Here is a 16,900-nt window from a genome sequence, read left to right on the forward strand (position 1 = left end):
CCTAGGCCATTGTTGAGAAGTTGGCCATTGATGTTTGTATTAATTATTTTACTATGGCAGATAAAATTGTGGCATTTGGCCTTTGTGAGGGCAGGAAGGGTCCTCTGGAGTTACATTTTGCTCTCTGAAATCAGAGAGATACCACCCTAATTAAACACACAGGAAGTATCTTTCCAATCTCATTTAGCATTATTATTTCAGTGTCCCCCTTAACCCACAGCATAATTAATTAGTATTAGGAGCCATATGCTCATGTTGTGTGTTCAGTCCTCTGAACAATGCCCATGCTTCTCTAGGGCTTCCCAGTGTTCTGCCCTGTCCAGGTGTCAGGAGGGGGATGTGGAGGGGATGCTGTTGGAGGGAGTGCATTTTTCTGCCTGGGGGAAATTAATTTGGGAGAAATAGTAACAATGAGAAATGCAGTTACAGCCCTTTGTGGGTAAAAACGTCAGCAGACTCTGCACCTCTGCTCCAATCTGTTAAGATCCCACCTGGAATGTTGTGTCCAGCTTTGGAGTCCTCAGCACAGCAAGGACATGGACTTTTTGGAGTCAGTCCAGAGAGGCCATCAAGAAGATCACAGGGATGGAGCAGCTCTGCTGGGAGGAAAGGCTGAGAGAACTGGGATTGTTCAGACTGGAACAGAGGCAGCTTTGGGGTGACCTCATTGTGGCCTTACAGTGCCTGAAGGGAGCCCACAGGAAAGATGGAGAGGGACTATTTACAAAGGCCTGGAGTGATGGGATAAGTGGGAGTGGCTTCAAATTGAGAGTAGGTTTAGGTTGGACATCAGGAAGAAATTCTTCCCTGTGAGGGTGGTGAGGCACAGGCAGAGGTTTCCCAAAGAAGCTGTGACTGCCCCATCCCTGGAAGTGTTGAAGGCCAGGCTGGGTGGGGCTCTGAGCAACCTGGGATAATGGGAGATGTCCCTGACCATGGCAGGGTGTTCGAACCAGATAATCCTGAAGGTCCCTTCCAACCCAGGCCACTCTATGATTAACAGGGTAGAGGGAGAATAAATGGAAGAAAATAGCTGCAAACTTTTATGGATGGGCAAGACAGACTGGTGTTGATCTTGCATGGGAGAGGCAATGCTGAGCAAGAGGTTTTTTGGCCAGAAATCATCGCTGTAAGTCTAGTGGGAGTTTGGGGACAGAAGGAATCAGTATGAGTATAGAGAAGATGAAAAAGATGTTGTTTAGTTAAAAAATAGTACAGGAGCTGCAGCCCCATGATCACAAAGAGACTGAGAAGTTCAGGCTGCTGGAGATCTGAGTAGTGCCCCAGCAGGGTCCTCCTCTCAGCATTGATTACAAAAGCAGGTTTGGGCTAGGAGGATCCTAATTTAGACCTCTCATGCAAATGTTGAAATCTGCCAGGGGTTTGGGGTGGAGTCTTGCTATTTCTGGTTTTGTTCAATCTTTGTGCAATCCAGCACCAGTCTGGGTTTCTAAACTGTGATTACTGTTCAGAGTATAAATAATAATAATGGTTCCTGCTGTCATTTAAGATGTATTGCCAACAATCTAAGGGCTTCAGTTTCTCCTTGATAAGAAAATGTACACCATAAAGTAATACCATGCATAGGAATAGAAAATATATTAAAAAAATTAATCTGTGTTTAAAATAAATTATGCTGTAACTCAGCAAATTTTCGATAACTGTGGAAGCAAGATATCGGGGACACTTGTGGGATATATATTTTAGCTTTCCTTTATTAAATATTTTCAGTTTAATACTGGTTATCAGTGCTTAATGAATGCACTGCCATAAGGTCTTGGGTGTGTTAATGATTAGTTGCATTTATTGCTACTGGTATTTTCAGATTTGACTGTGAGTGAGGACCTCCTGGGACAGATGATGTGGTGAGGTCACCTAGTGATAGCTAACTCCAGAGGAATTAAGGATTTCCAGATCTTACCTGGTGAAAACCTTCTCTTTGCTTTGACTTGCTTGAATTCCCTGCTTGTATTTTTGCCTGGGATTCTTGCCAGGCAAAATCTGACCACAAGTGAGTGGTCAGATCAGCAGCCAGACCTTGCCCTCAGCACCTCCTCTGGTGTCACATTTGGTTGTTCTCTGCTGCTGCTGCTGCCCTGAGCACAGCCCTGGTGGGGTCAAGCAGGGGCAGAGCTGAGCCTGGTATGGCTCATTGCCCTCAGTGCTGCTGGGCTGGAAGGCAAGGAAGGGATGGAGGGGGACAGCTGTTACCTTCATGGTGTCACAGCATGCCCCTGAACCTTTGGAGAGCACAAACCCACTTTATTCACTTGCCTTTTAATACACAAATTTAGCATCAAGGCCTGGCATTCTTGTGGGCTTTTAAGGAATGTTCACTTAAGTATACATTTATTTTCAGACCTAAAATGAAGTCAAATATCCTGTGTGCCACTATACCTAAGTGCATTATGTTGCATTTTAGAGTGTTTCAAATGTTTTTACTCTACAAGAATTCAATTTGTCTCCTCTCAGAAAAGGAAAGAAAATAAAATAAGTGTACAAGGTCTAGGCAAAAATATATAGGATTACAGTGTGTGAAATTTTGCTACTATTTATAAAAAAAATAAATTTAGTCTTTGATATATGGAAATTTTTAATACCACAAAAATTCACTGGTATTCCCTCCAAAAGTCTTTATATATAAATTTCTTTATATATATATATATGATTCTATAATAAATGCACAGTGTAGTATTTGTTCCAATTAAAATATAAAGATGTTTTAAAATCCCTTTAAATGCAAAAGAACCCTTCTTGGTTGGTTAGAACAGTTGGCACTTGACAATAGTTTGTCTGATAGATCATATATGTGCCTGCTCCAAAATACATCTTGTGATGTTTTAGTTGTGGAGTATTATTTAAAGGTCTCCAGGGAGATGAAAGGGTCTGAACACTGTGTTGTTATTTCCCTCTTTGGATTTCTAGGGGCATACAAGCAGTCATGTTCTCTTCTACCCACCAATTTGTAAAAAGGTGATGGAAAACACAGATTTCTTAGGGAGAAGAGACATAGGGAAACGCACAGGTGCATAGCAATCTACGTCACAGGTGACTCGTGATGGGATTGCTCTGCCATGCTCATAATTTCCTTCTGACTGGAAAGTGCCATCATATCCGATTTAAGACAATGAAATGGAGCTGTATGCATGAGCTTCTGGTTGCCAAAGTTAAGATAATGGGTGGCATACAAGTGTAGTACCAACAATATGGCTTTCTACAGAGCCTCATCCAACCTGGCCTTGAACACTTCCAGGAGTGGAGCATCCACAGTTTCTCTGGACAAACTGTGCCAGGACCTCACCACCCTCACAGGAAATAATTTCTTCCTTTTTTTTTTTTTTTTTATGGTAAACCTGGCTCCTTCTGTATTAATATCTTAAATTTTTGAATTTATACTAAAGCAAACCCTAAAATGGAAAAATCTCTTAACTACCTCTAGAACCAGTGTTTTAATGTCATTTTCTTGGAAACTGTACCAGTTACAGTCTTTCTCATGTGGCTGATATTTCAAACAAGAGCATCTACTCACAATTAACTACAAGTGCTGTGAGGGATGATTCTAAAAGTCCCTTCTTGCCTTAAAATCTATTCATTGGAATAATCAGCACATGGGCTCTTATAAGCCTTTAGGATTGCTGCAGCAATTTGCATACTTAAAAAACGCTGATAATATGTCCTGTAGTGTGAAGATACCAAAGACTTCGATTAACCATTTTAAAAGGTTTTGCATTGTTTGAACACTGCAGCCTGCTGTAAGTCTGCCTGAAATTAGGGCACTCTGCTGTGTAGGATAAGGTGGCAACATCATTTTATCTCAGGCTCTGGGCTGAAGTAAAGCACATATCTTAAAACAGGTCACCTCCAACAGTGAATATAAACTAACTCCTAAATTGTTCATTATAGAGCTGACAGTCTGATTTGCGTTTATCGTGCACTTGTTAATCTGGGTCCTTAAATGAAAGCTGTGCATGGCTTTGGGTAAAATGCTTTGCAGCTAATGGCAGGGATTGGTTTCTCAAAGCCCTCCTCTAAATCGTGGCTTCAGCTACAAACTGTCCAAGTCTTTAGCTCAGTTTGCATCTCAGCTGCTTGTTTGTAAACTGCCCAGACTTCTCTCGTGTGTCGTGAGAATGAAGCCTTAAGGAACTAAAAGTTGTGCCGGTGCTTTGATGATAAAAGCTACATAAATATGCAGATAGATTAACATATGGAGGAAAATGGCATCTGCTCTGACAGTGATAGGAGTTAAGAGCCAAAATCTGACAAGGTTTTTGTGCTTATTGAAGTATTTCTACCATTACCTTATTGCAAGCTTACAGGAAACATCTGCTTACAGTTTTGCATTTTTATTCATCTTACATAATTCTCTGTTTTCTGAAGCGGCCACATGGTACTGTTATTTTATTTACATATAGGTTAAGCAGTGTTTGCAAAGCAAGGGGAAATCAGGTGTTGGGAAGGAGCTGGAGTCTTTGGATGCCATCAAAGGGCTCCTTAAATAGGTTCCTCTAAGGTTCTTGTTCCTAATTGCATGTACAGATGTGTCCTGAGGAAGCAAAATCTGTCCTTACCTATCTTCAGTCTCTGCATCTGGAAGCCTTATAGGTACAGGAGAAGAGTTTGTTCATCATTATCTCCAACTCGTGTGCAGTCTGCTCTACAATAACTGTGGGTTTATTGTGCTTGGGGGGTTTTTCTCCCCCCATGGAAAGTGGTATCATTATTTTGAAAAGTCAGCCATGTTATTTTCCAGTGCTGTCCATATTCTGATATATGATAATAATCTCTTGCAAAGAATTACTGCTAATGCTGACAAATTAGCAGAATGCCATATTGTAACTATAAATTGTGCTTGACAGGGATATTGATCCAAGGTTTCTGCTTACTTTACTTGTGCTTACTTCAGGAAGAAGAAGCCTAGGGATTTACCTAGGATTGCCTGTTGCCTCATATTTGAACACAGAAATGCTCTTCCTCACAGAAAAAAAGGAGTTTTAAGGGGTTTTTATGCTTCAGGAGGAGCACTAGATCAGAGACAGAAATCTCCTCTACAGCATGAGACCATCTACATTGGTCTGACAGCTCAAATAGGTACTTCACAGGTGCCACCCATGGGTTTGTGAGGAGTGTGCCAAGCCATGGCTCTGGCAGCTGGGCTGAGGAACATGTTTGTGTCCTTGGTGTAAAACCAACACCTGAACTCGATTTTGGTTCAGGTTCAGTGAGGATCCATCAATGAAGCAGCTTAACAGGATGCTAAGTGCACAGCATCAAGAAACTCTGTGGAGTTGTGATCGCCTCATGAGCAGCCCATGGACCAGATGAAGTCCAGTTATCTATTGCAGTTCATTTTATGAACTTTATTAATCATAAACTTAATTTTGGCTTGTAATTTACTGATCTGATTTGCTCTATATTATTAGGGCTTGAAGGCCAAGTCAGATGCCATTTGAAAGCAGTTTCCCTTGATTTGCAATTGGATTTCTAAACTGACCTTCAACCTTGCTAACATAATGTTAATGAGCCACATGTGGCTTGCATGAGAAAAATGCAAAAATAGAGGTTTTTACAATTTTGCTAGAATAAGGTTCTTATCTTTAATTCTTTTTGACATTTAACTTTTACTAATCTTGCATATATATACCTTTGGGGGAAATTACATCTCTTAATTTATAAATATCTCTAATCATGTAGCATCTCTCATTTGAGAAACTGATAAAATATCAGAGGAAAAAGTAGGCACTGGACCAATGCAATACTGAGAAATGTTACCTGTATTTTCTTAGTCCTGTGCCAACTGTTAGATGTACATGGCACTGGGTGTCTGTCATTTGATGTCATTGTAGTGAAGAAAGGTATTTTAGTGAAGAAACACACTGAAAGATTAAAAAAAAATTAAGTCCTCTGTCGACTTTATATAAATGCATTTAATAAATAGCTGATTTAAGATAAAAATAAATGTCCCCCATGGGGACATTGGGATAGCATAGGATCAATTATGAAATCAAACAATTAGTCAATGAGCTATAAAAGGAACACAGGCTATTGAGGAATATCTGTTAGAATTCAGAATTACTGCATGCAATCATAATGTATATGCAAATTCTCCACGTGTATAAGGAATTATGGCAAATCTAGTAATTGTTTCCTATCATTCTTAAACTCTATTTTTGTGCTTTTTAAAATTACTTAAAGTTGCAGAAGATGTATTTAAAAAGCTCCACCCTCTGCCAGCTGCACAAAGAGGTCAGAAATAGTATATAATTATTGCTGAGCTAATTGCTGGGTGCTAACATACATATAGACATACACTGTTCAACTCAGACATTATCACAATAGTGGACAATTAGGGCAAATTCAGTGACAGATGAAATGCAAATAGAATTTTTAAACCTAGTACTCTACTGGATTTTTAATTTTTTAATAATCTTAGAATAATTGTCACTTCTATCTTTAGCATTATGAATGCAATCTAAAAAGGTGGCTACATCAGAATAACAGTTGCAAATTTTTTTTGGAAGACTACACTTAAACTCAAAACTCCTTATTGTAAAAATAGTTTTCAGACACAGACAATGTGTTTTCTTCTAATGTTTATTTTTTTTTTTGAAACTGAGGATCAGAGGATTAGAAAGAAAGTGGTTTTTGGAGAATGTTCTGCTGTTTAATTCTTGACTTCAAACTATCTTCTTGAATTATCAGTTTTGGTAAAATATGGAATTCTTTGAAATATGTCTTTTGATATTTTGTAGAAGTAGATTAATTCAGAATTACTTGTTTTTATGTTGAAATATCTTAAGCTGTAGGAGGGATAGATGAGAAGATAACATAATTAGAAGAAATCTATGGCAACAGTCTGTGCACTTCACGAAGCTTAAGGATATTATGTCCCTTCTCAAACTTGGAAATGTTCTGCAGCAACACAGCAATGGCATGAAAAGCCAACAGTCTCACTACCTTTTTTATTTATGAATGTTGTTAAAAAAATACCAGAACAATGGAAAAAGAATATTGTGCATATTTAGATATGGGTTTCTCATGGTCTTGTGCTCCAAAGAAACAAGAAAATGGAGTCTCATTTTAGGGGTTTTGATGCAGGGGGTGCATGGCCCAGTTATACTTAAGCTTGAAAGAAATCACTGCTCTACAGATGTATTCCATTTGGGGATTAATTACACATATTGGAGTTTCCTTAGAGCTTTAAAAGTCAAAGAACTCATAGGCAGCTAAAGTCACTTAAAAAATTTACATGGTGTGTGTATATTAAGGAGTAAGAAATAATTTTAATTTTCATTTGCAGAGAAGAAGCAGAAAAATCAGACAAAATAAAAGCTTGAGACTATGTTTAAAAGCTCAAGATAGATAAGGGCAGATTTTGCTTCCACAGGACACGTCTGTACATGCACTTAGGAACAGGAGCCTTAGAGGAACCTATTTTAGGAGCCCTTTGATGGCATCCAAAGACTCCAGCTCCTTCTCAACACCTGATTTCCCCTTGCTTTGCAAATCACAAGCAATATGTCTTCAAAGTCTTCTACAAACTTCTGTTTTTTTCTTCAAAGTTTATGATTTATTTTTCACTCAATACAGTGGATGTGATTTATTGCCTGTTTCACAGAGGGAATGAGACTTAAATTGCAAAAGGTAGATGTGGGCAAAGCTGGGAGTAAGTGTGTGACGATTGATTTCAGGGATAAAGGGAAGTTTTATGGGGCTGTGTCTGATAAGGCTAACTCTACCTGGACAAGAAAAACCTTTTCAATATGAGCTCAGAGGGATGGGCTTTGAATTGTACAATTAGCAGTGAAAATGGCACTGTGAGTTTTAAGCAGAAGATTGTAAGATTGATCTAAATTCCAGAGAAGTTAGTGAGTGTATGACACTTGCTTTCACAGATTTCATGTGGTTTTCAAGGCTGTCAGCCAGAACAATGACTGGGGCTCTTAGTAAAAGGGGGAAGGAGAGGTTAATGAAACAGAATAAAGAGGTGAAAAATTGCCCAGCCTCTCAGAGGAAGAGCAGGGCTTTCCTCAGCCTAAATCTGAGACCAGATCAATTGCATGTGTGACTGTTCCCATTAAATGCTCATGCAGGTAGGACCTGATGATTTTGACTGATCAGAAACTCTGGAAGAATTGCAACTCAGCAATTGTGACTTCTTGCCACTCTTCACAATCCAGCTGGAAAGGGAGAAGTGAATTGGCACAGTGTTGCAGTGTCCAGTGCTGATTTAGAGAATCCTTTGCATCCCACTGCCCAAAGGAGAGCTCGTACAGATGTCAGGATTCAGCTCACTGCACAAAATGACTCCAGTTCACCTCGAGGCGTGTGCAATGAAAGGTCTGCTCGTGTCAGCCCTCTGTGTTTGCCCTGGCTCCCTCTGGTGCCTGTCAGGGCACAGGCTTTGAGTTTAGCCTTGGCACTGTGCATTGGAGAGGCCTCTGGTGCTCAGGAGTAGGCTTGTAGTGAAAACACACTTCTCGGGTACAAGAATGATGCTTTTAGCCATTTATGCTGTTCCTGTTGGGACTCTGCATCCTTTACCTAATGATAGTTTTCTCCTGTTAGGTGTATCTGTAGTGAGCTGTTTGAAGCCAGAGGAACTGGCTCTGCACTGGTCAGAATTTTCCATGCTGAGGGAGAGAGCAGAATTATTAGCAGTTAAACATATAGGCAATGACCTTATTAAAATCGGTGTAGCAGGAACAGCTACTGAAGTGCACTGCCTTATTCATATAATTTAGGTGCCTTAATGAAATATGTATATGTATGCAAATTCCCAGTTGCTTCACTCGACTCTGAGCAAGGTGTGGAGAGCAGAGATTGGATCCACACTGTTGTCTGCATGTGCAAATACATGCACACTTGTTTGAACACCTGGGCCTTGGAGGAGAACTTGTTCTGCCTTGCTGGGTGGTGGTCTGCTGCTGTGCTGCCTTGTCTTTGGAAGCTGCTCTGTCTTACAGTGCCATGATAAATTACAGCCCTTGCTGATTGTCTGCTGTCATCTGGCCCCTGGTCACCGAAGTGAAACCAATGAAAGATCACATTTCTTCCTACTGTGCTGCTATACCACATCCCTACGATGCTGTAGGCAAAACCCTCGTTATAAATTGTTTTATTCAGTCATGCTTATAATGCTACCTCTGCTGAGCCTGCAGCACAGGACATCCAGGTAGAGAGGAATAGCCCAACACTAATTTTGCTCCACATATTTGACCCTCTGGTAGCAACAAAAGTTCTTTGCCTCTTTGTTTGATTTTGTTTGTTTGTTTGTTTGTTTTTGTTTAACCAGGCACCGGCTTTGTACAACTGCTCTGAAAGCCACTTTCAGGCAAAGGTTTATGTAGTTGCTTAGTAATGCTAATTGTTTGAAGGGAAATTCATTCTTATGTGCTGAATGAGAGTGGAAGGCAGTTAACTCTAATGACAAAAGCCATCATTGGAAGAGATTATGCTTTTATTACAAAACCATGCTTGGAGTGTGGCCTGAGACCAATATGGGATACTCTGACAATGGTTTGGCAGGGTGGGGTTGGGCATAAGCTTATCTCAGAAGAGGACTTACATATAAATTTTTCTCAATTCATGAATAATAAGTTGTATTTGCTAACATCAGGCTGAACAGACTGAGGCTAGGATTATAGCCTTGCTAAGATTTTTTGCCATGTGAGTCAGCGCTGTTAATAAAGACTTCTGTATGCCAGATGATGCCCTCATTTATACCCAACCCCAGTGTGTGCACCCTCTGCCCTTGGTTATAGGCCAGTGGGGTTGGCCCTGGCAGTGAAATGTTTATATCAAGCAGTACCTGATGTACAGTCCAGTTTGTTTCTCTAGTGTGAGCCCTGTAGTGCTAATAGAGGTTAAAAAAAAAAATACAATCAGTGAATGAATGACTGAATTCAGGATTGTCTGTAGTGGTTATGGCAGATGAGGTTTGTTGCATTAGCTGTGCCTATGTTTCAGCTGTGAGCATTTGACCTTTGCCTGCTGCCTGGTGCACGAGCTCCTTGCCTGATAGGCTGTCTCCCAAAAAAATCCAAGACTGGACCCAATATATGCAGGTACCTGGACTCTCACATGGTTTGGGTTGTCCTCCTACTGTAACACAGCTGGGCAGATTTAGCCTATAATTACTGAAGTGCAAATATCTTTTACCACCAGAACAATGTAAAATAGGGGGGTTGGTCTTATTTTACAGAATAGATAAAGATAGATTTCTCAATATCTGCACCTGCAATAAAAATGGGAAAAGAAAGAAGAATGCAGCACTTGAATGTAGCCTCAGTCAGCAATTGGTTTTGCATTGCTGTAAACAGAAATAGTTTGAATACATAAATTGCAATTGTGCAAATATTTTAAAAGCAACAGCAGATACCTGCTTAGCAGGCATCTGTATAGTGTTTATCTTGGTATTTCAGACAAATGCTGATTATGCAATATTTGCTGTCTCTCAGAAACAGAGATCCTTAGAGAAATTCTCTAGTTTTTCCTTTATGTCCAGAAAATTTAGCAAATAATAGCTATATTTTAATAAGCAATAAAAAAAAAATCTCTTTTTTTTTTTAAACTCTCAAAAGTGCCAGACATTTGCACTGTGATTCTTGGGATTGTCCTGTGCAGGATTAGGATCTGGACTTGGATGATCCTTGTGGGCTCCTTCCAAATCAGGATATTCTAGGATTCTACTATGGAAGCAGGTGTGTCACAGTTGCTATCTTTTGCCATGTACACATTTATTCTTAACTTGAATGTGGTGTACAAACAACCCAGCCAAAATTGCCAAACCTTCTGCCTTCTTTTGCAAATAGATTGCAAGTCTGGGGCTCCACAGAAAAATAACCCCAGTGTTTAAAGCTGCAGGTTTATGAGCACTGTGGCATTTTGGCATGGCTTTCACACTGACACATTGCACCCTTGTCTGGTAATGGTTGGTATTTTTGATTTTTTTTTACATGGAATCCCAGCTGACTAATGAGTTTCTTCACTTGAGCACTGCAGAAGTCATAGGTAGAGCTGTGGAGTCACTGCTACACCTTTTGTCTTGAATGTGTCCGCAGGGAAACTTCAATGCACCATAAAAGGAAAAGCAAGCTAATGTCTTTAATAACTGCAATTAGTCAGAGTTTCATTGTTTCAAATCACCTGAAATGTGACACTTTGAGCAGCACTGGAGGCATCCTCAGCTGGATCAATAGATGTTCAGAGAAAGCAGATGAATCTCTTGTCACTGGCAGTATTTCCTGAATGATCCCTGTTGCATCTTGGTCCTCCTTTCTTTCAGATCTGAAATTTCATTTCCTATGTAATTCCATTTTCCAGCAGAACTTGTCTTCTTCCTACATCTTTATTATTTGGAGATACCAACATTCTATTACTTAGCTTGTCTTCTCCATGTTTAATTTCTGTCAATTACATCCAGAGACGTTTGATTGACTGGTGTTAGTTGATTCTTCCTAATGGGGCTACTGGGTATTCCAGTGCCAAAGTACTTCAAAAATTCATTGGAAGCAGGAGCAGAGGACCAGATATTAGTACTTTATGGCTTCAAATCTGTCCATAGTGAAATTTAAAGTGATTATGTCTAAAATACTCCCAAAGACGTCAATAAGCTGGAAAACACACAAAAATATTTAAAGCTCTCAGATATTAAGACCTGTTTTATAAATGAGATGTGAGCTGGGCATATATTTTCCCATGAATGATAACCTGAAATTGTTCATTGACAAATCAGAGCCTTTAAGTGTCATGGAAGGTGGGTTATGATCCCTGTATATATGAACTGGTACCACCAGCCTTTCTGCTTTTCTCTCCCTTCATCGTGGCTGTCAGAAATAGGCTTGACAAAAAAATTTATAACAAATTGGTATGCCAGTTGAAAGTATTTGATGAACTATTCTCAAAGTATAACTATTGCTTTACTTACACTTTGTGAAAATAAATCTTGGCATCCTTTCAAGCTGCAAGTTGCTTTGCCCTCAATTAATTTCTTTTCCCCCCTCCTGTTGGACAGGTATCATGTGCCAGTAATTTCATAGTTGTGTTTTGGATAAATGTTCTATTTCTCAGTAGGAAATACAGCAAATTAGAATACTATAAGATAACATATAGTAGGGTTTTCCAATACTAGAAAAGAAGTAAACCAGACCAGAATTGTTTGCTTTTTCCATTTCCCCATTGTCAAAACCAGAAATGTATTTTCACTCTGCAGCACAAAACACAGTAAAGTGTCTCATTAGTGGTTTTACCTCCTGTTGTGATTTATGACTTCATATGGTATTTTTCTTACCAAAGCAGCTCCTTGGGAAACAGCATGTGTATATTGCTTAGCAATTTGTGTTCTTTTTAAATAAATAATATTTATTACATATTGTTAAATATAATTATATATATATTAGTATATTACAATTAAATTGTTTGTAAAGTTTTTTAAACAAACACAACATTTTTTGATAGGTCATGTTTAGCAATTACATTTCAAAGTAACACTAATGCACTTGAAAGCATTTAGAATCTTTGTGTTGGGCATAGTGAATAAGATTTTTCTGAGTTAATGTTTTTATTAAAAATATTTATAAAGCTAGAAGTTGGCTTTTCCCCATTGTTTACCAAGTGTCTAAGCAGTTTTTGGTTGCCTACAAGCTCCATCAAGCAAATTTATACTTTTTGAACTGAAACTCTGTGTGATTAAGACTGAAATAAGTGCTAAATTCAAAGTGAATTATTATAACTCTGAGTACACTTAAATATAAACCTCCTATAAATCCTGATTGATGAGTTCAGAATATTATGAAATAAATTTCATGTACTTCTTCATTCTACATAATATAATTTGTGGAGTATCAGAAAGGCCTTAGACCTCTAAGCATAAACAAGAAATAACCCTCAGTATTGAAATGTGGATCTTGGGCTTATTTTCCTTTTTTTATTGATGTGTTTCTTTTACTGCACTGAAGCAGTTATTGAAGTGTATTGCTATGCATCAAACCTGCCTGTTGTCTTATTCAAGAAACAAAGCCACTGGTTGGTTAGGAGGCAGAGAGACACCATTTTGTGGGTCTTTATTACCAGCAAAAACCAAAATGAACATAGTATTTGGGGACTGGCATGCAGTGATAGAGCATCTTATTTGGTGATGTTGATAACCAAATTCTATTCCTTCCATTTGGAAGGGGGAGTAGAAATGGTTCTTTTCACAATACCTGCAGTGGTAGTGCAGACTGTGCTTTAGGCAGGCACTGGTGTCTTAATTCCTGGAAATCACGTGAATTGGAAGGAATTTCAAATATGTTTTTGATTTAAGAAGGCTCTGCATTTATTTGGCATGGTATTATGTTACAAGTACCCTAAAATGTTTCTTCCATCGGTGTCCGTGGCTAACAGAAATCCGAAGGAGCTTTCCACAGATATTTAGAATGCCCTGAGCTGAAAGTATTTAAAATCAAAACAATTTTCATGCTTACAAAGAACTGAATTAATTATGGCCCACAGCAACTTAGACCTCTGTTTACGGTGAGGGAGACAGCAGAAAAATATTCTTAATGCCTTCAATGAAGGATGTGATATTTCCATCTTGTTGTGTTTGGTGTTGATTATATTCCTTTTGCAAAGTTCATTTAGTCATGGACATTTTCATGCTGCCAGATGCTGGCTGTTTGGGATCTTTGGGATGATGGAGAAGAAGAGAGGTAGGAAAAAAATAAAATATTGCTAACTTCTAAGGGGGAGGGATGGACATTTCAACTTTTGTCTCCATTCCTTCTCATCTTAGTCGTGACTATCTAAACAGTCATTTCTATTTCTGAAATCTCTGAATTTTTTTTATTTTGATAGTCCAGTGTTCTGAATTTGGAAGAATTAAGGCTGTAAATCTTTCTGAACTTCTTGGAGCGTTAAGACAAATCTATAATTAAGAAGTGCCAGGATATACAATGAGAAATGTCTGAATGCTGGGTTGGATGGAAATGTTATTTCGTGCAGTTACTGAAGGATCTTGAGGAAGTCCATGACCTTCCCTGTAGTGAAATGGAATCTGGATGCCAAATACAAGGGCCCAAGAACCTGTCAGGAAGCAGGCAGCCAAGGCTTCTGCCTGTGCCTCCTACAGCCTGAAAGCAGCAGAGCTCTCCAAAATATAACCTTTACAAGACCATGTTGCTCAGGGCTCTGATATTCAAGCTTCTGTGAAATTGTTGTTGCTATTTATTCAAGCCTGAGGGTTTTGACCAAGTGCTCATACCAGCAGCCTTTTGTGCCTGATACAGATTAGTAAAAGGAGGGAAAATATGGAAAGGAAGGGTGACCAGATAGCTGGTTATGCCAACTACAGATTAAACTAACTTGGACATATTTTTTCCTGAGTGTCTCACTAGTGGTTTGTTATTTAGGTTGTTGGTGTACACTGCCTCTGAGTAAACATCCTACAATTCTGTTAATTAAAAAGAACCTCTGTATTCATTAATGTTGTAGACATTTATAAGCATAACTTCAGCTTAATTGTAGATGTTGCCCTTTGGCTTCATGAGCAGAATGAGGGAGAGAATGTACAACTGCTAATTCATCCTGAATGCTGCAGGCTTTTCTCTTGACTTCATCTCATAAACACTAAATTAGAACTGGGTATACTTAAGGTGAAGGCAGCAAGGACAGTTGTGAGTGTAGGAATCTTTGGTCTGAGAAATTACTTTTTTTTCCTGGAGTAAGTCGTATGAAGGGTATTTTGAAAACCATAGTATGAGGAAAGGTGAAGAGGATTTTTTTTAATGATGAAAACACTACATGATCTCAATAAATTTGTCAAATATACTTTTCAAAGAAATAAGAGGAAGTAATTAAACATGTTGGACTCATTGCTAGGACCTAGGGGTGTGGAGAAAGGCATAAATGAACCAAAAAAGCAACTAGACAGTCATCAGGGACATTTATGGGATTGTTTTGCCTCTTGTAGCTCTTGGAAGATTTTTTGCTGTAATAATAATAGATGGTTGCTTTTTAATAGACATAGACTGGTTACTTGTCTTTCTGTTTCCACTACTGCACACTCAAAGCATGAAATAGAATTCCAAATCAGTCATTTTACATCTCTAAAACACGATATTGACTTAAAAGTTATGATACTTGAAAGAAAAATAGATGTTGGGTTTATCTTCTTTGTCTTTCTGATGTTACATCCCTCGAAGTTTGTATGATCTTTCTTAAAGCCATACCTTTCCTCTGGAGGCATTTAGACTCTGGAAAACTGAAATTCTTATGAACCTGGAAATGAGAGCATTACAAAACCCCACTAAGTTTCACAAGAAGGGACAAGACTTTTTCTATGTTTCCTTGAAGGTTTGCCTGCTCACTCCTAATATAATGCTAAGTGGATTAATAAACTTACCTTTTGTAAAATAACTCAGAAAACCATCATCAGAGTGGAAGTCTGGGCACGTCAGGCGTTAGACTGAGCCATGCATGGCCATGACCAGCAGCAGTGGTGGTTTTCCTCAAGCTCCTTGGTGGTCCTGCCCTTCTTCTGCTGCATCACCTGAGCTGCTCCTCAGGCAGTACCTGATCCTGCTGAGCTGCTGGAGGCTCCTGTCAGAGCTGGCAGAAAGCTGACAGCAACTCATCATACCTTCCAAAAGCCACTGGTTTCAATAATGCTGAGAACAGAAGGCAACCAGGCTGGGTTGAATTCTTTTGCAGTATAGGGATCAAGAGGGTATTTTTAAGGATGCCTGCCACCATTGGGAGCAGTTTTCCCCATAGTACCTGACTTAGCAATGGGTAGGGGTAGAAACAGAATAGTGTGACAGACTTTCAGGAGATTCTAAGATTTGAAAGCAAGACAGAGACTGAAGAAAATACGTGGGAGGTAAAAGTGACAAAAGGCTGCAGAGAGGGCCAAGACAATGATCTGTAAAAAGTTCTGAGGTGTGACTGATATTGTCACACGTTTTGGACACTGGAAGTGTTTGCTTTCTGATCCAAAACTTTTAAGTTAGTGAATTTACTTTATGGTACCTGAGGAGGGTGGGGCTGTGGGTTGTTTAGTTTAAGGTTTTCTTGTCCAGATGCAAAAATTGTGAAACCTCTGTGAACTCCTAATTTTTTTTTTTGGTTCTGCAACACATCACATGGTGCTAGCAATCCAAACAAACATGTCTGCCTGCCTCATTTCAGTAACAGTTGGGACAGAAATACAAGAAATGGTGTTTTAATTATTAGCAATGAGACTGGTGATTAAGAATGGCTTGATGGAGATATTTAACAGAAGCCACAGCTTAGTGAGTCTACGTGACAGATACTGACCTAATTTTTTGGCAACTAAGAGCCATAAACATCATCCTTGATGTATCAGACTCAGCATCTGGTAGGCTGTCTTATAACTTTTAAAAATTAATGCACAGAAGGATAAAGAACTGTACATCAGCATGTGTTTGTTTTCTGTCTAAATGCAAATGTTACATCCTCTCACAAGCCCATAAATATATTGTAGAACTTAAAAATAAAAGATCTTTCAACATTGATATGGTCATGGTGAAATCCCAGTGTTTCCTTGTTTGTGATATTACATGCTGTTTATTAAAAAAAAAAAATCTCTGAACATATATCAGATGTTCATGACTGTCTCCACCAGCCAAAATATCATTCTTTATTCAGATGAATAAGCAAGGCTTTAGATTCATTAATATCATCTTTTTAATGTTGCACTGAAAAGGGCATCATGTCTGTGGTTGAAAATGTGATAACTTCAGGGAATTTGTGACCATCGTTGCTTTGTCATTCTAAAGACATTGATTTTTTTATTTATATTAATATACAGCACAAGCTTTGTGGCTCATTGGTTTGAGTACTGCATGCTTATATAGAAACAACAAAATGCCAGGCTGTAGATGAATTCAAGCTTTTGGGC

General features: G+C 38.9%; 1 protein-coding gene across 3 annotated transcripts in view; it reads left to right on the top strand.

Annotated features, from left to right (window-relative positions):
* ROBO2 (roundabout guidance receptor 2) overlaps window positions 1-16,900 on the top strand; it is a 1,034,237-nt gene that overhangs the window by 146,655 nt on the left and 870,682 nt on the right. The window lies entirely within an intron of this gene.

Source organism: Agelaius phoeniceus, chromosome 2 (genome assembly GCF_051311805.1).
Source record: "Agelaius phoeniceus isolate bAgePho1 chromosome 2, bAgePho1.hap1, whole genome shotgun sequence".
NCBI classification, from domain to species: Eukaryota; Metazoa; Chordata; class Aves; order Passeriformes; family Icteridae; genus Agelaius; species Agelaius phoeniceus.